The 27,499-nt window shown below is 39.7% G+C and overlaps 1 pseudogene; it reads left to right on the forward strand.

Moving 5' to 3' along the window:
- Nucleotides 1-1,930: 1,930 nt before the first annotated feature.
- LOC149164304 (sialyltransferase-like protein 1 pseudogene) overlaps nucleotides 1,931-27,499 on the forward strand; it is a 58,030-nt pseudogene continuing 32,461 nt past the window's right edge.

The following is a 27,499-nucleotide window of genomic DNA, read 5'->3' on the forward strand; positions in this document are numbered from 1 at the left end:
AAACTCATCTTCAGCAAAAACCCCTACCACCTCTCTAAATATGATTTTCTCCCTTTATAATCTTCTCTTCTTTGCAACTACTTGATGATTAGGTTTTTCCTCTTTACATTAACTGAATCAAGATCCATTTTAAAAATATGAAGTTACAAAATCATCCTCTAAACTAGGTCACACTTTAGATATTCTATATTTCTTTTATTTACTAGATCATTTTCAAAACAATTTGGGGATAGGCCCAAAATTGTCATTACTTTTATTTTAATGTTCTGAAACATATTTATAATTTTAGTCATGGAAATCAATCCCAACATGTTCTTCATGCTTCCATATTTCCAAGAAGATCTCAGTTGTTTCATTTGGACATAGAGAGCTTGAGTTATGGCTTCTAAAAGTTCACATTTCAACAACCACTAATTTGGTTGAAGGTGGATCTTAGTCATTGACCTACAAGTCGATATTTTAATCCTACATTCATAGATGTAATATACTTCAATATATTTATAAAGATAATCTCCCCCAGATTGTTCATATATTAATCATAGAGATTCAAGGAATTCTTTGTAGTTTTTGGAGAGTGCAAAATTTTTTCCTTTGTCTGCCAACTTATCACCTAATCATTAGCATCCAACCAATGCACTCCAAATTCCACTATATGATATGTCCAGCTACATACTGTTAGGATCCTATGTCTAGGAATCTTGGTCATGTTAGTCTTGCTATGTATCTAAGGTCAAATTTCTAAACATTAGTCATGATGACCTAGCTATTATTGTTCAAAGAGGTCTAGGTTTAGATTAAATGTCATGTAAGGGTGTCTATTTTGCTAAGTGTCCAATGTCTAAAGTCATGTGTTTTCCTTACTAAAGGGTAATCATAGCAAGCCTTTGGTCACCGTGGAAAGAGTACAAAAATCATGTTATACAAATCCTTAGTTATTATGAGTTAGTCACCATCCTTAGTCATTATAAGTGGGTCATCTAAGCCTAGAGGCTATGTCTACATCAACGCAATCATGAGATGATTTAGGCACAAATTTGGAGGCTCTTTGGAGCCAATTTGAATGTAATTTTAATGAAAACTCATGATTTGAGCGGGAAAAAATGGTAAAAAGGACAGTCCATCCCTTTTCCCAAAGCGCTACGTTTTTAGAAGGTGCTGTGCATTCATGATTTTCCTTTTCCTATCACGACCAATGCACCCATTTCCACTCTAGGACATTTTGCATGTCTGTTTGAACTTTCATCTCCATTCCACAATGCTCGGCTCTTCACCATTTTCATCAGAGGCTTTGGTTTTCTCATTTTATTCGCTGCGGAAGGGAGGCAGGGGCACTGTGAATTCACATAGTGCTACCATTCTTTCATGCCGGTGATCAAACCTTCTTCACAAATGCAAATACAAGTCTATCTTTGTTCCTCAATTTTGAGTGAACTCTCAAATTGCATGTCGAAGCTAGGAAAAACCATAAAAAAATCCTGAAAGAATGATAAACTCACCATTACTGCTCTTCAGAAATCACTGCGTTTTTCCCTTTGCATTGGGTTTTATCCTAATTCATTGTGATTCCACACAGTTTGTTATATTCATCATTTGTCACTACCAATTCACATTTTCTTTGTGTAAGCCTCTACATGCAATAGGTGACTTCAGTTTAAAACTAAATCAAAGTTTCTTCCCTTAAGTGCTTATGCTTGAAAGTGTTTAAAAAATCAAATACCTTCAAATTCCCTTTAAATTCTCTACCAACAGTTGTGAAATTGCAAGTTCTGTGGGGTTTTCTTGAGGAAGTCTGCATTGTTTAAATTTTTTGTGTAATTGCTTGTTGTATCTTAAGTCATTATCAGAGGTTTTAAATATCATAACACCTCCATCATTACACAAAGCCAATTTCTCATAACCCTAAACTATTCACTGTTGTAAAAGAAAAATAATGTCAACTCCAGAAGACAAGAAGCATAAGGGAGGTGCCATTGTACGATTTGAGCCACAAGATATCACAACCATAAATGCAAATCCGGCCATCAGAATGGCTTTTGAACAAGTAGGGTGTATGCGGTTTTGTGAAAAGATTCAAGGGTATCATCTACAGTTGACAAAGGAGTTTTCTAGTGGTTTTGACGGTTTGCAAGCAAAGGTGAGAACTCTAAATTTTCTAGTTACAGCTCAATCAATAGTCGATGCCACTGAGATCCATTTTAATGGAGAATAATGGTTCAAGGGTATGGATTTTGATTTGGTTGATTTCAAATACTTTCTCAAACCAATAGTGGAAAGGATATGGTTTTGTTGTTCCAAGAATCCATCTACAATACCACCCTCGTAAATTGTTGGAAGTGATTTAAAGGTACTTCACATGTGAACGAAGGTTCAGTAAAGTGTATCATTATCACATTAGGCTCTTAATGCATTTTACTAGAAAGAAACCTTTGAATCTTCCTTATTATTTGTTTAAGAGTCTATGTAAGATGGCTGACAGAGTTCAAACAAAAGGAAATCAGATTGAAGCTAGTTTGTTTCATTTTTCATTAACTAAATTGCTGGTGATAAAGGAGCTTGAGAAGAAGGAGTAGTCATGGCAAGACTTTTTGGTTTCTTTAGGGTGGATAGCACAATATTCAAACAGCTAGAGGACCAAGAAAGACACCCCATCAGTTGTGATCAAAGAAGTTTCACCTACAACAACAAGCTCAGTCAAAATGCCTTCGACTAAAATCAAATCAGTTGATAAGAGAAGTGCTAAGAAGCTTCATTTCTCACATGAAGTAGAAAAAGTGGCAAGGGTACCCAGAACAAGAGTTGTAGCCAAGAGATTTCTCGTAGATCCTCCATCTACACCTATTCAAGTTGTGGAATCAGAAAGTACATAGAAGGAAGTGGAAATTGATGAAAGGGACCAGAGCATTAAAGACTTACAAGATCAATTGGACGAGGCTCATCTAACAATATCATATTTACATAAAGAGAATAGGGAAATTATGCATAAATTATCACAAGAAAATGTTCAGCCCAGTGAAGGAGAACCATCAAAGGAAACATTGGCACATGTTGCTAAAGGAAAAGGTAAATTGGTCATTGATGTTCAAGAATTAAAGGAGGCAGTTGAGCATTCAAGGGGACCAAGAACTAGGTCTGCTACCAAGGTGAAAATTCTAGTAAAGGAGAATGTTCATCCTTAATAGAGGATGGTTTTTTATGAGAAAAAAATAATTTGAGAAACTATTGGAACAACTTGATGGAGTTCAATAGTAGGTAGATCATCTTGCAGAGAAGGATCATAGGGATAAATTGAGAATGTTTAAGCAAGTACAAGTTGTTGAACTAGTCCTTGATAAATCCAGATATAACTTAAATTGGAGCTTGCCTTTGCATAGGCAGGTGAGGAATTTATATACACAGAACTTGGTATTAAAAAGAAGACTCAAATTGGTAACGCAGAAGCTCATTGAGGCCAAAGAATCTGGAAGGAAAAGGAAGAGGGGAAAGTTAAATATATTATAAGAGGCCAGTACAAAAGTGAATCTTCACTAGGAGGATGCCATTCAACTCAAAATTTTTGTTTTTATGGCTCAAGAGATAAGAAAAATGGTTAGTTTTGGTGAAGCGTTCAAAATCGCAGCAAGGGGCTTGCTGCACTTTTTATATAATCTTTTGTACTGGTGGGATAATGAAGTTTTAATGTTTTGATTTTCATGAGGGAAAGTTATATGAAGGCTACAACATTCACATTGATGCGTCCAACACTTTATATCAGGAAAAAGTCACCATATGTTCAGATTTTTGAAGGCGCTGCGAAAGGAGACAGTCTTGTTGCAAAAGTGGGGGATAGTCCAAAAGGAGGTATGCAAGCACTTTGAATCTTATATAAGAGGTTCAGTACCATCATAGAGGTATTTGAAGCATACCCATTTTCTCTATTTTGATAGAGGAAGGCTGCAACCATACAAAACATGGAGGGCTACCTCAATTTGCTGCGAAACTAGCTAATGCGCTGCAAGTCTGGACAGTCAACACCATTTCATTTCAAATTTAGAATTTTTGGCTTCTAGAAGTAGTTTAGATCATGTGGATGGGTGAAATATTGTCTTAGGAGGTTTATTTAATGTTTATTTTCAAATATTCCAAGTTGGTGATGTTTTAGGCTTAGATTGGTTGTAAGAAAAACCACTCCTATTTTTCAGTATATGCACTAAAACTTTGATGTATCTAGTTAGAAGTTTGTTTTGGTCAATAATTTCGACCACCTAGAGTGGGAGATCAAACCTCATGATTTATATATAGATGAAAAAAATGGTAATGGGTTATGCTGGTTAGATTAGAGAGAAATAGACTTTTGTGCATTGTATTTTCTGAAAAGTTTGATAGTGAATGAATGAAAGACAAAAGGTGATTTGTAGGGATTCCTATGTCATATTTTGATGATGTGTGCTTATTTATTCTTGTAAGTTCATCTTATGTGTTTACATCTCTTAAATGTATGTCTTATTTCTTGGAAAAAATTAGATGTTTAATTCAGAATTCATCTTAATGGTGCTCTGATTTAGTTTTTCCAAGTGATTAATGTTTTTCCTCTTAAAACAACATTTAGAATTCATCTATAGTTGATGCTCTTTGTGTTGTCCTCCACCTTGCTTACACTCACCCTCCTACAACAATTTGACTCGATTTCATCACCAAGACTACCTACCTTGCCCCTGTGGAGATAACCCTTCCTCTCTTCATCATCTCACTAGACAAAATAGATTTGACATGACTCCATGCCCAATGGATTTGTCTCTTTTCTCATCAACAGACCTTTGAAAACATACCTTTATTTAACATTATACCTAGCCTAATATCAGATTAGTTGAGCAACCTAAGTGAGAGAGCCCTTTCCAAGGATAGAAGGTTTAGATTCTAGCCTTGAAGTGGTTTGTGGTTACCTTTGGAATTTCTCTCCTCAACCTAGGGAAATTTATGGAGTGATAACAAATACCACATGTCATAAGGAGATATGCCAAAGGAACTTAGGATAAAATGACATGATAAATAATAATAAAATAATGTATAGGTGAGATTCAAATGGAGTGTGAGGTGTGCAAAGGAAAGACTTGTGTAGAGGAAAATTGTGTGTGAAATGTGTGGAAGAAAGGCATGTGCAGAGGGAAGGCATGTGTGGTGAGAGTATGCACCATAACTCGACAAAAGTGATGCTGAAAAATAAAATAACATATACGAAGGTATTATATGTGGGGGAACTAGAAATAGTATGGAAATTAGATGTGGGGGGGAATAGAAATAGTATGGAAATATTTTCAAGTAAAGAGATCATATGGAAAATAAAATAGCCTTTTCAAAACTATGAATAATAGAAATATAGGAATATGAAAAACTACTTTGAAATGGAAATGAACAATTATATAAATGGTAAAAGGAAAAATAGAGGAAGATGGGAAGTGGAAAGGCTACGATTACAAAATAATACGAGGATAGATAAAAAATAATGGAAAATAAAAAACGGTTAAGGATAAATGCAAAATATAATATAATAAATGGTAAATGTAAAAGGTAAATGGTAAAAGGATAAAAATGTAGAAAGGATACAATGGATAAATTTAAGAAGGTAGAATGAAAATGATATAGGTGGATTAACTCCATGGGTTCTTGGATCAAATTGGCAATATCTTAGGAAAATTACCTCCATTTTAGGTTATGTAAAGTATTGGATGTATTTGAGACATAGGGATATCAAATGAAAAGATAAACACATAGTATATACTCCTCCTTAGTAACACTATAATTTTCTAAAGGGGAAACCATAATGGTTAGCCTTCTATAAGGAAGCACCACATCTTGAAATTGATTTTAAACTCGTAAACTTTTTGGATCTTTCATGAGGGTCATCTAGCACATTGAAAAGAGAAAAAAATTACCTTCAATTTGATTAAGGAATGTTGATCATGTTGACATCTAATCTTTGGGATTAGGAAATTCTTGTAAATAATGTAAATAATAAATAAAGAATATGAAGAGAAATTGGAATACAAATTCCAATAGTCTCCCTCTCCTTGTATATATTCATGATTTTCTCTTAATGCAAAAAATATTCATTTGAACTTACACAAACCTGGTGTAACATGGTATCACAGATACAGGTCCCTTTTAGCTTTTTTCCCTACTACATATCTCCTATCCATTGCTATATTTCTTGTTTTGTTCTTTGTCCAATGAATTCTTTGTTCTTTATCTACTGGTGTTTCCTTATTGTATGTTGGTTATGTTGTTATCTCCTAGTGTGTTGGCTCCTTGATACCCTGTGTTAACTCTGATGCTCCTCACACATTTGAATATTGTGTGTTGAAGTTCTGTTAGCTACCTATACCAATAGGTTTCATATTTCATGATTAGCAAGAAAAGGTCCAAATATGCTCTGCTTTGATGATGCAAAGATCACATATTTCCAAGAGAATACAATCTTTATATAGCTTGATGAGCACTCAATTTTGATGCATGGTCCAACAGCCTAATCTGGATCATGCCAGGTTTTAAATTTTCAGTTGTAGAATAGAGAAAGAAGTCTGTCCAAACTGTTTAATCTTGGTAGACAAGTAGTTTAGGTAGAGAAGAAAGGCTCCCAACAGCTTAATCTGGGACCTTGGAAGAAATAAGGGTAGAAGTAGATAGAAAAACAAAAGAAAAAGGCCAAAGAAAAGAAAAGGCAAATAAGGGTCTGCAAGTCCAAATGCACCCTCCAAGAAGAAACAAAAAATGATAGGCAAATAGATGGGTAGGCAGATGGGGTTGCAGAAATGTCATTTCTTACAAATTGTATGTGTGTTAACCTATTTTATAAGGTCAAATCAATGGATTCAGAGGTGTTCTTCTTCATCAAGTTGCAGCAAACCAAAGAAGCATGTCTAACCTCCCTGTTTCCCCTTTTCCCATTCATTACTAACATCCCATTATCAGTTGAGATTCATGGAAGACTTGGTGGTTTCATGATGTTTCTTGTTCCTTCAAAAGCCACATTTCTTGTCTAAAAACTCTTTTCATTTTGCTCTACTCCCTGAGCTAAGTTATTTTCAAATAAACTTAGTATTATCTCCCCTCATCCACTCCTTTCATCCATATTAACCCCTAACTTTATTATATAAACCCCCTATGTTACCCTTTCCCTAGTATTATAACACCATGGTGTATAAACCCCAAACATTGTATAAATATCCCTCCCCTTGGCATTATAGCCATATGCCCTCTGTCAAGGATCAAAATGGCATCTGGTCACTTTGATGAACCTAAGTCTAACCCCCTCCCCCCTTCTGAATTCATTTCGCCCATCAAAGCCTTCATTTGCTGAGAAAACCTTATAAAAAACCCATTTTTACCCATACCCGCTTCAAATTGCAAAATAATATCAAAAACCCACTTTTTTCCGCTTATCCAAAGTGTCGGGGCCGCATTATTTTTACGTTGGAAAGCATTGCAAACCACCATATCCCCAAGGTTTTCCGCTGAGCGCACGCCCCAAAATATATATTATTTTAATCTTCATCCCCTTCCGTATTGATCGATCACCTCATCAACCCGTCAACCGTCCGATCAAGCGCTTTTGATCGGACGGCCATTATACATATCAGGTTGGGCCCGACGTCCGACAGTTAGCACCCGAGAAACTGTCAGAGGGTGACGTCAGGCCTCTGCCACGCGTCGCCCTCACAATTTCTCGGGTTGCCCTCTGACAAAACCATCGCCGTATGGTAGGCGGTCCGAGAAAACCATTACCGCTTTTCCGTTTACCACTGGTTTTGCATGCCCGCGTCATCACCGCGTCAGAGCTACGTCAGTGCCACCCCGCCGTCGCGTCAGCTCCTTCGTCCGCCCCCGCGCAGATATGTCCGCCACCTCACTATCCCCGTGGACCAATCATAGCCCGCCACATCACCCGATGACGTCACGCTGACATCATCCGACCTCGACCCCACTTGATGACGTCATGCTGACGTCATCCCAAAAACGCGCCAATATGCCAAAAATCCATATTTAGGCCAATTTTCGCGTTTTTTCACACTTTTGCCAAAAGAGTCTGTTGATAATTCTACATGCTGTTTACGTTCAAACCAGCGCCAACCTGCCAAATTTGATTCCGAAACCGTCAGCGCCTCCATTGTACCTGCAGTTGCGACCTGTTATCGGCCATTCGCAAGGTATTTCTCAAGATAAATCCCCTCTACCTGGTTTTATCGTATTTATGCAAGCAAATTGTTTAAGGAGGCCCAAAAACACTGTTTTCACCATCAATCACCCAGTGACCTGCACCTATTTCGAACTGGTGGGACAATAAACCTTCTGCAGAGCCAGCATTTGACAAAATTGGCCTGAATTCATTGGTAGTTCGCGCAGTCGTGAACTAGAAACCTCCATTACATAATTTCACCATAGAAACAATCCAATCACTTCTACTACTGTTTCTATAAGTCCCATAAACGGTATTTCAATTGCTGTTTGTACAAATTTCCCTTTGTTCCCTACAATTCACAGTCACAGCGTCTAGAAACTCCTCTGTGTTTTCTGCTCACTCAGAGCAGTCTACATACAATTCAGAAACTTTACTAGCCATGGAGACACCAATAGCCCTGAATATCCAGCCTCTGAATGCCCCTCAAAGGGAGATAACATGGAAAGCCCTGGGAGATGTAGACTATCAGATGTTAGATTGGTTTCCCATGGGTTCTAAGTTCAATATCCATATGCTAAATGAATTGAAAGCTCAACACCTTAATGGAGCTGATATTTTAGGGATTTGGGACTCAAATTTGCCCATCTACAACCTCCCTCAAGTCAATGCCCTCTCAGAGTTGTTCCACAAATGCCAGGAATGCTATGATCCTTGCCAGAGAGCTGTTCTCAGTCCTACAGGCTCAGTTTTGTTCTTTATCACCCCAGAAACCATAAATGAGATGCTGCATTTCCATACTGCAAGGCCATTAACCCCTCTTTCCATGTTGGATTTAATAAAGAAGGGAAATAATCTGTCAAGTGCCCAGATTACCAAAATTAGCCAATTATTTGTGCAGCCAAGCTCTGAAACTATAAGGACTCCTCCTATTGGATATCACTACCTGAATGACCTGGGCAGAATGCTAGTAGATTTGATCAGCTATGTCCTGGGATATAAGGGAATTGAGGATGTTGATGGCACTATAATGGCAATGCTGTCCATGTTTTCTCCTGGAAAGCCTCTAGCTGTACACTATGACTATGCCACCTATATTGCAGAAAAGATCCATGAGCAGCTGATGAATCTACCAAGGGAAAGGGTGTTCAGATACACCTCATACATCTACCACCTGTTCTTGTTTTATTAGCCAGATAGTTTCTCCATTCCCCTCAAGAAACTTAATGCCCAGGGAAATCCAAGGTCAGTTGTGTTTTGGACTTCAGTTTTCCATGATGTTTCTCAATCACCATACACATACTGTGAGTTTATAGACCTGTTCATTCACCCAGCTATGACATTGCTGTATGGTGTCCCTCCTCCAAGGTTAACCGATGACATGCAAAGAATTCTCCATCTCTCCAAATCCTACAGCATTGGTGATTGGTATTTTTACCAACACCACACAGTAATCAGAGTATATGGCTGTGAATTGGACCCTTACAGGCTGCCAAGGTATGTCCCCATGAGACTGTTTGCCCTAGAATACTTCAGACAGTTTGGATATGCTGACTACTTCCATTTCCAAAGCAAAAACAAGAAGGTACAACTGAAGGTAAGGAGCCAGCTAGGCCCTTTTTTGTACAACAAAAGAGAGGAGGGATGGAAGGAGGCAGATATGATCTTAGAGGGTTTCAAATTGCAAACCAGTTTCAAATGGTCACCTTATGACCGTAATCATTTTATTTCCCTCAGGAGGATAAAACACAAATTGGGTAACTATTCACATGTTAGGCTGCCTCATATTGAAAAGTATGCAAATTCTTTAGGCTGGAAAGAGGGCACTCTAGAAGAGCCAATCTCTAGAGAGTAGATACTAGAGAGAGAGGCTAGGAATATGCAAAAAGAGGCTGACTTGGAAACTTGTGGGCAGGTTTCCTTATCATATCAAAGGCAACTCGGAGCAGCTGCCTCTTCTTCAACAACACATCAGCAAGCTGCCATGGACACTCAACAGACAGGCAGCAAAGGCAAAGGAAAGCAAGTGGAACAAGAGCAACCACCTCCCATGACTGAAGACCAAACAGATAAAGAGATGGAACAGCAAGAAGAAGTGCAGCAGCAGGTAGAGCAACAGCAACAACATGAATCACAGCAAAGAGTAGGGCAGCATGACATAGAGCAGCCCACACATCAAGAAGGGGCAGTTGAGGCCCCAATTCTCACTGAGTAGCAGGCTCAAAACATAGTACCTCCAAGGCAAGAAGTAGTTAATGAAACCTCAGTCCTCCAAACTCCACAAAAGGAGGATGTAAGCAGGAAAAGGGATAGAGAGACTCCCTTGACTACATCAATAAGTCATGGTGAGAAGAGGCACAGGATGAATCCCCTTTCAGAGGAAGAGATGCCTATAGGGCAATCTTTGGGTATGGGCCCGCCCAGTTTGGAGGCATCTGCAAGTTCCTTCCAACAGGAACAAGAGAGAACAGTGGGAGGAGAATTCAGCTCCTCGAGCCAGCAGAGAGGGGGTGAAATGAGCATTAAACAACAGTTCATTGAAATAAAGAAAAGGAATGAACCCATAAAAATACAACTGTGTAACCATCTGTTGAATATGGCTCCCACCAACCAGTAGCGTGTAATGTCTGCATATGATGTCCAGGAGGGCAAGATGATCATGAGTCACTTCATGCCAACTACTTTGCAGCCAAAGTCCCCTTCAGATTACTTAAGGACCAATCTTGAGGTCCTGGCCAAGGACATCCACCCAATGGATAAAATTGAATTGCATAAACAAACAGGTGAGATGGTCTATGCTTCCTTGGCAGACAAAACATTAGATAACTACAGGCTAGAAAATAGCCTTAATAATACAGCTGCCCAACTTGAGTTGGAAAGGGCATCATCTCAAGCAAAGGACAACAGAATAAGGTCCTTAGAAGACATAATTATTGAGATTGGGCATGATCCCAAAGATATCAAGGGCATACAGGAAATATTAAAGTTGAGGGATGCATATATGGCAGCTTTGAGGAGAAAGATCAAACTCCCAGCCACAATTCACCCTCAAACAGATGAAGTAGCTCAACAAAGGCATGATAAAGATGCCACAGCTTTGCTGGTGTTTCTCTATAAACAGCTTATCCAGGCACAAGAAAAATTGGGAGAATCAGAGGCTGCACAGGCAGCGTTACAAGCAACTCTGAAACAAAGAGAAGAAGGTCAGACCTCCCAGCCTCCTCCTCAAATCATTAACCTTGAGGAAGCTGCTCCAATTACTACTCCTCCTCCTCAACAGACTGAAAAAGCAGCACCATCTACTTCAGCACCACCAACAACAGAGCAAGCCCCTAGCTTGGATATGCAAAAGCTGAGGAATGAGATCCAGGCCTTGGAAGCACAAATGACAGAATTGAATGAGGCCAGGGAGAAACTAGCCAAAGTCAATGAAAGATATGACAAGTCCAAGCAGACTGTGGCAGAAAAGGGCAGGGAGATAAAAGCCCTCAAGGACAGGATTAAAGAGCTAGAGAATGAGCTCAAATTAGATAAGGTTGTGGCTGAGCTTAAAATAGTGCTGTGGGCTAACATTGGCCAATCTATTAATGACCAATGGCAGTATATTGAAACAATCCATGAGCAGTTAGAGCTCATTCCAAAAGCACAAGCTGAAATTTAGAGATCAAGAGCTGCTCTAAGCAATATGCCTGAAATTGCTACCAGGATGATTAATGTGCTTAACAATAGAACAAGTACTCAGTTGACTGCCATGGGAATTTCAAACAGAACTGAGCACATTCAGTTAATCAAGAGGGTTCTTACACTGAGAAACTTGGTGCAGACATTAGAGAGAAGAACCCAGGACATGCAGACTGAGGTAAACAGGTTTTTGGAGAAATTTCAGATATTAGAAAACAGAGGGCTCCCTGGCTTACTGAACAGCGCAGGGAGACTGTTCACTCATGAGCAGTATGCCAAAAGGGTTAATGCATTTGCCACAAGTCAGATCAATGAGAAGCCCAGCACCTCAGAGGAAACAGGGCCAGCCACAGGACAGACTCTCTACAATAGAGTAGAAAGTTTATTTTTTATAATGAATGAAATTAAACACCTGTTTGAGGTGCCTCCCAATTTTTACAAATATACAGAGGCAGAGGAGACTATGGATGCAATTCTCAGGCATCAACTACCTACACTATAATGGTGGACTAAGGCCATACAGATGATTTTATAAACAGGAAGCCATTCAATAAATTTTGTTTATGGAAAATGCAAACTGTCATACACAGGACAGTTTAAAAAGAATCAGCATGCATTAAAGATGAACGCTGAGCCACCTCAGCAAAACTTATGACCAACAAAGCAAGGTGAGAAGCTACAGGTGTCCAGGCCGAGAAGCTACAGCAGAGCAGCTCCAAAAGCGCATTTCTCAGCATTAATGCAGATCACTCCAACCGACTCAGTGGCCTCCAAAGGCCAAAATATCTTTTGACAAGCATAAAGATGCATTTACTTTGTATTCAATGATGTAATAACTTTCTGATCTAAATATCTTGAAAAGTTGGTGAACGTATTCATTTCTGAGATAACTTAGCACTCAGATATTTTGTAAACCGATTGTATATATTTGCCCCTCGCACAAGCTTGCAGGGGTTGTTGTTGATTTCTCTTGAAGAAGTTCTTAAGCTGTAATCCTTTCAGAGTTTAATAAAGAAAGTGATGGAATTTCTCGGAGTTCTGAAGTGTTGAATGCGTCCTGGTGTCTGTTGAAAACTGCGGGATTCCTGTGTACCTCACAATACAATAAGTTCTTCTGTAAACTCTCTTTGTCATGTGTTTCAATCTGTTACAATCCATATATGTTTCTAATTTCTAAGTGTTCAGCAACAAAGAAAAAGAATAACCTTCAGGACTTATTCATGCAATACCCTGAGTTCAATCTATGTTGTTAATGAATGTTTTCTTCAGCTATAATCTTGATAAGTGTAATTCTTAATTGCTGCACTTTCAAAATATATCTTTCACAGTGACCTTTGTTTCAGGAATTCAAGTTTGCTCCTGAGCAACATCTTTCACTTTCACATCACCAGCTTAATGGAAAATTCTTAATTGCTTTCTGTTGGCTGACCATACATCACCACTTAAGTTTAAATTTTGTTTGTTTGAGATACTCAATAGGCCCTGCAGTCTGAACATCATCACTCTAGCATTTCAAAGCATTTCACAGCTCTAGACTCCATTGCCCAATGATACACTACTGTCTGAACACTACACCTTAAGCACTGAAAGAAGTCCTTCAACCAAAACACAAACCAAAAACCTGAGCATAAATAGCTAGCCTAAAATACTATCAGAACAGAGACAAATCATAAAGAGAGAGCCCTCTCTGATTACAGTTTGGCTAGAAACTGTAATCCAAAGATTGGTTAGTGGTTACCCCGGCCGTATTCCCTTGGGAGTAATAGGGAACAACCTGGGTGTTAACATAATTGGCGACTCCACTGGGGAGTAAGCAGTACTTTTTGAACCGTCGTCTGTCCATAGACAGTGGTTCTAAAAGGCTTAAACAGTCCCTTAAACAATCCTAAAAAATCTTAGAAAATACCAAAAAACAAATTCAGAAGCTGGCTCCTAAAAAGGAAACCAGGCACACTAGGTCTAACCCTGACCCAAATCCAGCAGTTTTTGAGAATCCTAATATAATCCCTAGAATAATTAGGAAGCAACAAAGGCAGGAAAATCCTAGTGATTTGAGTCCTGAGATAGCCCACCCTGAACTAGTTCCTACCCCTATCAAGGTTCTATTTCGCTCTACCCCTGTCTCCCCCAGTTCACCATCCACATCTCAAAGCCCTCCTTACACATCTTCACCCACTGCACATATCCCCTTGAACAACACCCTAGGTGCTGCTACACCTGTTACCCCTGTAGTACACACCGTTCCTCTTATCCCAGTTGCCCCTGTAAATCCCCCAAACCCTGTGAATATGGCTAACAGATATGCACCCTTGCAAATACCAGCTAATGCTGCAGCTCTACCCCAAGATTACCAAACCAAAATCTCATATTTTGACTCCAATGGCCCTTTGACAGCTGTCCAGCATGCCAAAAGGATGCAAGACCATTTTGAGACCTATGAAATAGATGATGACAGTGTGAGAATGAGGATGTTTGTTCAAAGCCTAACTGGGGATGTAAGAACTTGGTTTAGATCCCTGAATGCAAATTCCATCACAACTCCTGATGAGCTTTATCAAGCCTTTACTAGCAGATGGGAGAAGAAGAAGGATCCTCTGCACATACTTGGTGAATACGACACTATCAAAAGAGGTCCCCAAGAGACTGTTTTGGAGTATTGTGCAAGATTCAACAATGTATATAACGCGATCCCACAAAATTTACGACCCCCTCCTGATTTAGCTTTGTACAAATTCCCTGATGGTTTTGACCCTGACATGGCCTATCAGTTAAAGGAAAGAGACCCTCAAACCCTTGCAGAGGCCCAAAGGGTTGCTGTCACGGTGGAAGCTAACCTGATTGCCAAAAGAAACAGAGCAAGGTTGGAAAAGAGAACAGCCTTCAAAGAAGAACCCTCTGCTTTTGATCAAAAGCTAGATGCAATACTCACTGGAATGAAAAGATTGGGTGATAGAGTGGAATCGGTTGAGAGAAAATCATCATGGGAAGCACCAAAAAACAACCCTCCTAGGAATCCAAATTTTATGAGAACTCAAAACCCAAACGTTGGCAAGACCAGTGCTGACCAAGACATAAGACCCCCTTTCCAGGAAAACTATGCTGAAACTTCCACATCAACTGAACCCAATGAAGATTCTCAGATTAATTTAATGGGTCTAGATGGTGAAAGTCAAGTTTTCTTAACACAAGAAGATCATGAGGATGATGAAATAAAATTGTTCCAAACCAAATCAGGTGAATCCTTTGACTTTAAACAAGGCTATGACACTGCTGTTTCTGAAGTCCATAAACAATACAAGCTAAGGAGCAGAACTGTGAATGTAAATCAGCCTGATAAGATAAAGGATAATCAACAGCCTAAAAGAGCCATAGTTACAGAGTCTAATGACAAAGCAAATTCACCTGCAGAAGAAGTAATCATTGAAGAGATCACTGAACCATTGTCCTTAAAACAGCAGCCTATGGCTACTTCATCCTCTCACCCTAATTTAAATGTTACTCCTCGAGAGATGGGTAAAAAAGACAAGTCCCAAAATGAAGATAAGAATCAACAAGAAGATTTAGTGAACAAGGAAAGGACTGTTATCCATAACCCTAAGACCCAATCTGAAAAACCCTTTGACCTAGAAACTGAAATTGGCAAACTAAAGATAACAATTCCTCTCTCAGAACTAGCCAAGCATGACATCTATAAACTACAGATCAAGAAGTCCCTTCAACTCACTGGCAACAAAGATGATGTCAATGTGCTGGATGACACCCCAGAATTACTGTTTGGCCCAGAAGTGGATGGAAAAACAGTAGTCACAGGGGTATTGCCTTTTTATGTCAGCCTACATATTCATGATAAAATATTACATAATGCAATGTTTGACTCAGGTGCCTCTCACAATCTCATGCCAAAAGCAGTCATGGAAAGACCTTACAAGGACCTATTTTCCTTTGACTCCAGCCAAGTCAAGTGTTTAGGTCTCATAAAATATTTATGTGTGTCTCTGGTTCAATACCCAAACAAAACAATTCTGATGGATGTTGTAGTTGCTGATATCCCACCTAAGTATGGGATGCTGTTATCAAGATCATGGGGAGCTAAACTCCAAGGTTCCCTACAATTAGACATGTCATATGCCACCATCTCTGTTTTTGGGCAACCAAAAAGACTATACAGAGAAACACTCATGAAATACATGGTCAGTAGTGAAGAAAAGCCTCAAAACTTTCCCATATATGTTGTCCATTCAGACATAGACTCATACATTCTCTTCAATGACAGCACAACTCTCTCAAAAAATGATGTTGAAACCAAAATACTCATACAGGAGGAAGACTCTAATGAAAGAATTACCACCCATGAAACAACAGTCAATCAAACACTAGACACTGCTGCTGCCCTAGTTGTCAAGCATATCCAATCAAATGATGAGACTGTCCTAGAAGACAAGCCAGATGAAAAACCAGAACTTCAACTTACATTTCCAGCCCATGAACAGATCATTAAATCTCCTTCACAACAAGATATTCTATGGTTCCTTGAATTTGATGGCTCAGTCAACAAATTAGGGGCAGGAGCTGGAGTTTGGGTACACAATAAAGAAAACAGTCATGCAGAAGGCAGAGCCTATAGATTAAACTTCAGATGTACTAATAACATGGCAGAATATGAAGCCCTTTTACTAGGCCTCAAGTTAGTAAAATTCCTGCAAGCTGCCAGGGTTTCAATCATGGGTGATTCAGATTTAGTTATCCAACAAGTAAAGGGAAATTTTGTCACCAATGACAAAAGACTAAGGTCTTATAGGTCTGATGTTGCTAAGGTACTAAACTTTTTCTCTGAATTCCAAATCACTAAAATTCCTAGAACCCATAATCTACATGCTCATAGTTTGGCCACATTTGCTAGTACTTGAAAATTACCATTGGAACCTAATAATTGTTTCACAGCTGAGATAAAACACAGACCCTCCATTCCAAACAATGTTAAAGATTGGCAAGTATTTGAGGATGATATGCAAATAAACAATTTTTTAACGCTGCAACAAGAGTTTGCAGGATTAAATATTGACACTGACAAAGCAAGTCAATCACAAGTACTTGACAAAGCAAGTCAATCACAAATACTTGAAGGAGCAAGTCCATCACAGATACAGTTTCAACAGATTACTCACCCAATATCACCTAGAACATCAAAACAAATGCTAAATCCAACTATTTTCAACAAGGAAAACATTCAGCAAATCCAACCAATCAGTTGTGAAGAAGTGGCCAATGCTGAAACTGACATCATAGAGCTGAAAGACAATTTTCTACCGACATGCCTAACTCCACTAGAGGACATCTTTGATTCAAATGATATTCCCAGAAAACCAAAAATGCAGCCCTTAAATGCAGCCATTGAAGAATGCAACATTGGTACCATTGACAAGCCCAAAATAATTAAATTGTCTGCTTCCTTACCTCCTGACCAAAAGCCTAAATACATAGATCTCTTTAAAGAGTTCCAGGATGTTTTTGCATGGAGTTATGAGGATCTAAAGTCCTATGATACCTCTGTTATCCAGCATACTATCCCTCTCAAGCCTGATCAAAAGCCCTTTAAACAAAAATTGAGGAGAATCAATCCTATGCTTCTCCCAGCAATGGAACAAGAGGTACAAAAAATGTTCAAGGCAGGCATCATAGCACCAATCAGATTCTCTGAGTGGATTTCAAACTTAGTCCCTACAAGAAAGAAAACTGGTGAAATAAGGCTGTGTGTGGATCTAAGAAATCTGAACCAAGTATCCCTCAAAGATAACTATCCCTTACCCAAGATGGATCACATTCTCCAAAGAGTGGTAGGGGCCTCAAGGATCTCATTACTTGATGGATTCTCAGGATTTAATCAAATCTTAGTACACCCTGATGATCAAGACAAAACTGCATTCACAACCCCATGGGGAACTTTCAAATATGTAAAAATGCCTTTTGGATTGAAAAATGCAGGGGCAACTTTTCAAAGAGCAATGGATATTGCTTTTGCCAAAGAGATTCATGAATTCCTTGTCATTTACTTAGATGACCTTACACCTTTCTCAAAATCAGATCAAGAACATTTGAAACATTTAAGACAGATTTTCTTAACATGTAGGAAATATGGAATTTCCTTGAATCCCAAGAAGTCTCTATTTGGTTTGGAAGAAGGTAAGCTGTTAGGACATATCATTTCAAAGGATGGCATAAGAATTGATCCAGATAGGATACAAGCTATCCTACAAATGCCCCACCCAAGAAATATCAAAGAATTGCAGGGATTTTTGGGAAAAATCAATTTCTTGAGAAGGTTTATCCCAAACTTAGCAGAACTGATCAGATTGCTAAACAACATGCTAAAGAAAGATTCAAAAGTGAAATGGACAGTTGAAGAAAATCAAGCCTTTGAAGGTATAAAGCTGGCCCTTACCCAAACCCCGGTCTTGACCAATCCTCAATTTGACAGAGAATTTATCATTTTCTCTTTTGCCTCCCAGCATACTATTGCTGTTGTTTTGTTACAGAAAGATGACCAAGGAAATGAGAAGCCAATTGCTTTCTTTAGCAGAGCTCTTAGAGATGCACCTTTAAAATATCAAATCATGGAAAAACAAGCTTATGCTTTGGTTAAAGCCATTAAGGACTTTAGGATTTACATCCTTTATTCACATGTTATAGCTTATGTACCAAGTCCTATTGTCAAAGACATTCTCACCCAAGAAAACCTAGAGGGCAGAAGAGGAAAATGGATTGCCAACATCTTGGAATTTGATATTGAGATAAAACCTACAAAACTAATAAAAGGGCAAGGTTTGGCCAAACTAATGACAGAAGCAAATTTCCAAGCCTTAGACATCAATCAGCTGGACAGTGAACCGGAGCTGGCGACTCCAAAGATCAATGTAGCCTTTGAACAATCCCCTTGGTACTCTGATATATGTTATGTATTGCAAAACCTGTGTGCTCCCCCAGGATTGTCCAGAACTAAATGTAGGTTCTTAAGAATGAAAGCTTCTAAATTCTGTGTTATGGATGGAAATTTATTTTGGAAAAACCATGAAGGGATATTGCTAAACTGCCTAATTGAGAATGAAACTGACAATATCATAAAGGAATTTCATGCAGGTGACTGTGGTGGACACTTATACTGGAAGTCCACTGTGGATAAAATACTAAGGGCTGGTTACTACTGGCCCACCATGTTCTCTGATGTCAAGAAATTCACCACCTCATGTCATAAATGTCAAGTGTTTGAGGGAAAGAGACAGTTGCTGCCACTTCCCTTGAGGCCTATTGCAACAGAGAGACCTTTTCAACAATGGGGCTTGGATTTCATTGGGGAAATTCATCCCTCATCTTCAGGCCAACATAGATGGATCTTAACAGCCACAGACTACTTCACCAAGTGGATTGAAGCTGCTCCATGCAGACAAGCAAATGATTCAACAATCATTCAGTTTTTGGAGAATAACATATTGGCTAGATTTGGTTGTCCTGACAAAATAATAACAGACAATGCTGCTGCTTTCAGATCCAAGAAAATGGTGAATTTCTGCCACAAATTTCACATTACCTTAGGCCATTCTACTGCATACTATCCCCAAGGAAATGGCCTTGCTGAGTCATCAAATAAAAGCCTGGTAAACATTATAAAGAAAGTGCTAGAAGAGAACAAAAAGAATTGGCATAAGAAGCTGGTGAATGCTCTATGGGCAGATAGACTAACCACCAAGAGATCAATTGGGACCAGCCCATATGAGTTGGTTTATGGATTAGAAGCCAAATTTCCTTCATCACTAGGGGTGCCTGTTATGAAACTTCTTCAAGAAAGCCAAGCTGAACCAAATGATATGCAAAGAAGGATTAATCAAATAATATGTTTACAGCAAACTAGAGATCAAGTTTTCAGCAGAGTTCAAGTTCTACAAGAAAAATTAAAGAAGGCCTTCGACAGAAGAACTAAGGCAGAAGATTTCAACATTGGTGACAAAGTCCTCAAGTGGGATGCAAGAAGAGAGGATAAGGGAAAACATGGAAAATTTGATTCCCTTTGGAGAGGACCATTTGCTGTCCAAGCAGTACAAGGAAACAACACTTATTTCCTTAAAAGTCTTAATGAAACTGATTTGGATGAAGGCCCTGTGAATGGCAGGATGTTGAAGCACTATTTTGAATATCACCCATAAGTGCAACCTGAGTTTTCCCTTGTACATATCCAGATGTATATATTACTTTCTGTTAAGATGTAAAAATGCAATTTCTCAAAGTTTTATTGACTATCAGCAAAAGGTAAAAAGGATCAGAGGTCTACCAAAAAGGGAAGCACACAATTTTGGCATATCAAAGCAGCAAAACTTCAAAATTTTGATACAAGCAGTCAAGGGGCAAGGCAATATGACCTGCTGTTCTTAGTCTTTCAAATGAAAAACCATCCCCATGTGGAGCCACTGTTAGCTACCTATACCAATAGGTTTCATATTTCATGATTAGCAAGAAAAGGTCCAAATATGCTCTGCTTTGATGATGCAAAGATCACATATTTCCAAGAGAATAAAATCTGTATATAGCTTGATGAGCACTCAATTTCGATGCATGGTCCAACAGCCTAATCTGGATCATGCCAGGTTTTAAATTTTCAGTTGTAGAATAGAGAAAGAAGTCTGTCCAAACTGTTTAATCTTGGCAGACAAGTAGTTTAGGTAGAGAAGAAAGGCTCCCAACAGCTTAATCTGGGACCTTGGAAGAAATAAGGGTAGAAGTAGATAGAAAAACAAAAGAAAAAGGCCAAAGAAAAGAAAAGGCAAATAAGGGTCTGCAAGTCCAAATGCACCCTCCAAGAAGAAACAAAAAATGATAGGCAAATAGATGGGTAGGCAGATGGGGTTGCAGAAATGTCATTTCTTACAAATTGTATGTGTGTTAACCTATTTTATAAGGTCAAATCAATGGATTCAGAGGTGTTCTTCTTCATCAAGTTGCAGCAAACCAAAGAAGCATGTCTAACCTCCCTGTTTCCCCTTTTCCCATTCATTACTAACATCCCATTATCAGTTGAGATTCATGGAAGACTTGGTGGTTTCATGATGTTTCTTGTTCCTTCAAAAGCCACATTTCTTGTCTAAAAACTCTTTTCATTTTGCTCTACTCCCTGAGCTAAGTTATTTTCAAATAAACTTAGTATTATCTCCCCTCATCCACTCCTTTCATCCATATTAACCCCTAACTTTATTATATAAACCCCCTATGTTACCCTTTCCCTAGTATTATAACACCATGGTGTATAAACCCCAAACATTGTATAAATATCCCTCCCCTTGGCATTATAGCCATATGCCCTCTGTCAGGGATCAAAATGGCATCTGGTCACTTTGATGAACCTAAGTCTAACCCCCTCCCCCCTTCTGAATTCATTTCGCCCATCAAAGCCTTCATTTGCTGAGAAAACCTTATAAAAAACCCATTTTTACCCATACCCGCTTCAAATTGCAAAATAATATCAAAAACCCACTTTTTTCCGCTTATCCAAAGTGTCGGGGCCGCATTATTTTTACGTTGGAAAGCATTGCAAACCACCATATCCCCAAGGTTTTCCGCTGAGCGCGCGCCCCAAAATATATATTATTTTAATCTTCATCCCCTTCCGTATTGATCGATCACCTCATCAACCCGTCAACCATCCGATCAAGCGCTTTTGATCGGACGGCCATTATACATATCGGGTTGGGCCCGACGTCCGACAGTTAGCACCCGAGAAACTGTCAGAGGGTGACGGCAGGCCTCTGCCACGCGTCGCCCTCACAATTTCTCGGGTTGCCCTCTGACAAAACCATCGCCGTATGGTAGGCGTTCCGAGAAAACCATTACCGCTTTTCCGTTTACCACCAGTTTTGCATGCCCGCGTCATCATCGCGTCAGAGCTACGTCAGTGCCACCCCGCCGTCGCGTCAGCTCCTTCGTCCGCCCCCGCACAGATATGTCCGCCACCTCACTATCCTCGTGGACCAATCATAGCCCGCCACATCACCCGATGACGTCACGCTGATGTCATCCGACCTCGACCCCACCTGATGATGTCATGCTGACGTCATTCCAAAAACGCGCCAATATGCCAAAAATCCATATTTAGGCCAATTTTCGCGTTTTTTCACACTTTTTCCAAAAGAGTCTGTTGATAATTCTGCATGCTGTTTACGTTCAAACCAGCGCCAACCTGCCAAATTTGATTCCGAAACCGTCAGCGCCTCCATTGTACCTGTAGTTGCGACCTGTTATCGGCCATTTGCAAGGTATTTCTCAAGATAAATCCCCTCTACCTGGTTTTATCGTATTTCTGCAAGCAAACTGTTTAAGGAGGCCCAAAAACACTGTTTTCACCATCAATCACCCAGTGACCTGCACCTATTTCGAACTGGTGGGACAATAAACCTTCTGCAGAGCCAGCATTTGACAAAATTGGCCTGAATTCATTGGTAGTTCGCGCAGTCGTGAACTAGAAACCTCCATTACATAATTTCACCATAGAAACAATCCAGTCACTTCTACTACTGTTTCTATCAGTCCCATAAACGGTATTTCAATTGCTGTTTGTACAAATTGCCCTTTGTTCCCTACAATTCATAGTCACAGCGTCTAGAAACTCCTCTGCATTTTCTGCTCACTCAGAGCAGTCTACATACAATTCAGAAACTTTACTAGCCATGGAGACACCAATAGCCCTGAATATCCAGCCTCTGAATGCCCCTCAAAGGGAGATAACATGGAAAGCCATGGGAGATGTAGACTATCAGATGTTAGATTGGTTTCCCATGGGTTCTAAGTTCAATATCCATATGCTAAATGAATTGAAAGCTCAACACCTTAATGGAGCTGATATTTTAGGGATTTGGGACTCAAATTTGCCCATCTACAACCTCCCTCAAGTCAATGCCCTCCCAGAGTTGATCCACAAATGCCAGGAATGCTATGATCCTTGCCAGAGAGCTGTTCTCAGTCCTACAGACTCAGTTTTGTTCTTTATCACCCCAGAAACCATAAATGAGATGCTGCATTTTCATACTGCAAGGCCATTAACCCCTCTTTCCATGTTGGATTTAATAAAGAAGGGAAATAATTTGTCAAGTGCCCAGATTACCAAAATTAACCAGTTATTTGTGCAGCCAAGCTCTGAAACTATAAGGACTCCTCCTATTGGATATCACTACCTGAATGACCTGGGCAGAATGCTAGTAGATTTGATCAGCTATGTCCTGGGATATAAGGGAATTGAGGATGTTGATGGCACTATAATGGCAATGCTGTCCATGTTTTCTCCTGGAAAGCCTCCAGCTGTACACTATGACTATGCCACCTATATTGCAGAAAAGATCCATGAGCAGCTGATGAATCTACCAAGGGAAAGGGTGTTCAGATACACCTCATACATCTACCACCTGTTCTTGTTTTATCAGCCAGATAGTTTCTCCATTCCCCTCAAGAAACTTAATGCCCAGGGAAATCCAAGGTCAGTTGTGTTTTGGACTTCAGTTTTCCATGATGTTTCTCAATCACCATACACATACTGTGCGTTTATAGACCTGTTCATTCACCCAGCTATGACATTGCTGTATGGTGTCCCTCCTCCAAGGTTAACCGATGACATGCAAAGAATTCTCCATCTCTCCAAATCCTACAGCATTGGTGATTGGTATTTTTACCAACACCACACAGTAATCAGAGTATATGGCTGTGAATTGGACCCTTACAGGCTGCCAAGGTATGTCCCCATGAGACTGTTTGCCCTAGAATACTTCAGACAGTTTGGATATGTTGACTACTTCCATTTCCAAAGCAAAAACAAGAAGGTACAACTGAAGGTAAGGAGCCAGCTAGGCCCTTTTTTGTACAACAAAAGAGAGGAGGGATGGAAGGAGGCAAATATGATCTTAGAGGGTTTCAAATTGCAAACCAGTTTCAAATGGTCACCTTATGACCGTAATCATTTTATTTCCCTCAAGAGGATAAAACACAAATTGGGTAACTATTCACATGTTAGGCTGCCTCATATTGAAAAGTATGCAAATTCTTTAGGCTGTAAAGAGGGCACTCTAGAAGAGCCAATCTCTAGAGAGCAGATACTAGAGAGAGAGGCTAGGAATATGCAAAAAGAGGCTGACTTGGAAACTTGTGGGCAGGTTTCCTTATCATATCAAAGGCAACTCGGAGCAGCTGCCTCTTCTTCAACAACACATCAGCAAGCTGCCATGGACACTCAACAGACAGGCAGCAAAGGCAAAGGAAAGCAAGTGGAACAAGAGCAACCACCTCCCATGACTGAAGAACAAACAAATAAAGAGATGGAACAACAAGAAGAAGTGCAGCAGCAGGTAGAGCAACAGCAACAACAGGAATCACAGCAAAGAGTAGGGCAGCATGACATAGAGCAGCCCACACATCAAGAAGGGGCAGTTGAGGCCCCAATTCTCACTGAGCAGCAGGCTCAAAACATAGTACCTCCAAGGCAAGAAGCAGTTAATGAAACCTCAGTCCTCCAAACTCCACAAAAGGAGGATGTAAGCAGGAAAAGGGATAGAGAGACTCCCTTGACTACATTAATAAGTCATGGTGAGAAGAGGCACAGGATGAATCCCCTTTCAGAGGAAGAGATGCCTATAGGGCAATCTTTGGGTATGGGCCCGCCCAGTTTGGAGGCATCTGCAAGTTCCTTCCAACAGGAACAAGAGAGAACAGTGGGAGGAGAAGTCAGCTCCTCGAGCCAGCAGAGAGGGGGTGAACTGAGCATTAAACAACAGTTCATTGAAATAAAGAAAAGGAATGAACCCATAAAAATACAGCTGTATAACCATCTGTTGAATATGGCTCCCACCAACCAGCAGCGTGTAATGTCTGCATATGATGTCCAGGAGGGCAAGATGATCATGAGTCACTTCATGCCAACTACTTTGCAGCCAAAGTCCCCTTCAGATTACTTAAGGACCAATCTTGAGGTCCTGGCCAAGGACATCCACCCAATGGATAAAATTGAATTGCATAAACAAACAGGTGAGATGGTCTATGCTTCCTTGGCAGACAAAACATTAGATAACTACAGGCTAGAAAATAGCCTTAATAATACAGCTGCCCAACTGGAGTTGGAAAGGGCATCATCTCAAGCAAAGGACAATAGAATAAGGTCCTTAGAAGACATAATTATTGAGATTGGGCATGATCCCAAAGATATCAAGGGCATACAAGAAATATTAAAGTTGAGGGATGCAGATATGGCAGCTTTGAGGAGAAAGATCAAACTCCCAGCCACAATTCACCCTCAAACAGATGAAGTAGCTCAACAAAGGCATGATAAAGATGCCACAACTTTGCTGGTGTCTCTCTATAAACAGCTTATCCAGGCACAAGAAAAACTGGGAGAATCAGAGGCTGCACAGGCAGCGTTACAAGCAACTCTGAAACAAAGAGAAGAAGGCCAGACCTCCCAGCCTCCTCCTCAAATCATTAACCTTGAGGAAGCTGCTCCAATTACTACTCCTCCTCCTCAACAGACTGAAAAAGCAGCACCATCTACTTCAGCACCACCAACAACAGAGCAGGCCCCTAGCTTGGATATGCAAAAGCTGAGGAATGAGATCCAGGGCTTGGAAGCACAAATGACAGAATTGAATGAGGCTAGGGAGAAACTAGCCAAAGTCAATGAAAGATATGACAAGTCCAAGCAGACTGTGGCAGAAAAGGGCAGGGAGATAAAAACCCTCAAGGACAGGATTAAAGAGCTAGAGAATGAGCTCAAATTAGATAAGGTTGTGGCTGAGCTTAAAATAGTGTTGTGGGCTAACATTGGCCAATCTATTAATGACCAATGGCAGTATATTGAAACAATCCATGAGCAGTTAGAGCTCATTCCAAAAGCACAAGCTGAAATTCAGAGATCAAGAGCTGCTCTAAGCAATATGCCTGAAATTGCTACCAGGATGATTAATGTGCTTAACAATAGAACAAGTACTCAGTTGGCTGCCATGGGAATTTCAAACAGAACTGAGCACATTCAGTTAATCAAGAGGGTTCTTACACTGAGAAACTTGGTGCAGACATTAGAGAGAAGAACCCAGGACATGCAAACTGAGGTAAACAGGTTTTTGGAGAAATTTCAGGTATTAGAAAACAGAGGGCTCCCTGGCTTACTGAACAGCGCAGGGAGACTGTTCACTCATGAGCAGTATGCCAAAAGGGTTAATGCATTTGCCACAAGTCAGATCAATGAGAAGCCCAGCACCTCAGAGGAAACAGGGCCAGCCACAGGACAGACTCTCTACAATAGAGTAGAAAGTTTATTTTTTATAATGAATGAAATTAAACACCTGTTTGAGGTGCCTCCCAATTTTTACAAATATACAGAGGCAGAGGAGACTATGGATGCAATTCTCAGGCATCAACTACCTACACTAGAATGGTGGACTAAGGCCATACAGATGATTTTATAAACAGGAAGCCATTCAATAAATTTTGTTTATGGAAAATGCAAACTGTCATACATAGGACAGTTTAAAAAGAATCAGCATGCATTAAAGATGAACGCTGAGCCACCTCAGCAAAACTTACGACCAACAAAGCAAGGTGAGAAGCTACAGGTGTCCAGGCCGAGAAGCTACAGCAGAGCAGCTCCAAAAGCGCATTTCTCAGCATTAATGCAGATCACTCCAACCGACTCAGTGGCCTCCAAAGGCCAAAATATCTTCTGACAAGCATAAAGATGCATTTACTTTTTATTCAATGATGTAATAACTTTCTAATCTAAATATCTTGAAAAGTTGGTGAACGTATTCATTTCTAAGATAACTTAGCACTCAGATATTTTGTAAACCGATTGTATATATTTGCCCCTCGCACAAGCTTGCAGGGGTTGTTGTTGATTTCTCTTGAAGAAGTTCTTAAGCTGTAATCCTTTCAGAGTTTAATAAAGAAAGTGATGGAATTTCTCGGAGTTCTGAAGTGTTGAATGCATCCTGGTGTCTGTTGAAAACTGCAGGATTCCTGTGTACCTCACAATACAATAAGTTCTTCTGTAAACTCTCTTTGTCATGTGTTTCAATCTGTTACAATCCATATATGTTTCTAATTTCTAAGTGTTCAGCAACAAAGAAAAAGAATAACCTTCAGGACTTATTTATGCAATACCCTGAGTTCAATCTATGTTGTTAATGAATGTTTTCTTCAGCTATAATCTTGATAAGTGTAATTCTTAATTGCTGCACTTTCAAATTATATCTTTCACAGTGACCTTTGTTTCAGGAATTCAAGTTTGCTCCTGAGCAACATCTTTCACTTTCACATCACCAGCTTAATGGAAAATTCTTAATTGCTTTCTGTTGGCTGACCATACATCACCACTTAAGTTTAAATTTTGTTTGTTTGAGATACTCAATAGGCCCTGCAGTCTGAACATCATCACTCTAGCATTTCAAAGCATTTCACAGCTCTAGACTCCATTGCCCAATGATACACTACTGTCTGAACACTACACCTTAAGCACTGAAAGAAGTCCTTCAACCAAAACACAAACCAAAAACCTGAGCATAAATAGCTAGCCTAAAATACTATCAGAACAGAGACAAATCATAAAGAGAGAGCCCTCTCTGATTACAGTTTGGCTAGAAACTGTAATCCAAAGAT

The sequence above is a fragment of the Pinus tabuliformis genome, chromosome 5_1, assembly GCF_031772625.1.
Source record: "Pinus tabuliformis cultivar Carrire ecotype Pingquan chromosome 5_1, CPIR1, whole genome shotgun sequence".
Taxonomy (NCBI): Eukaryota; Viridiplantae; Streptophyta; class Pinopsida; order Pinales; family Pinaceae; genus Pinus; species Pinus tabuliformis.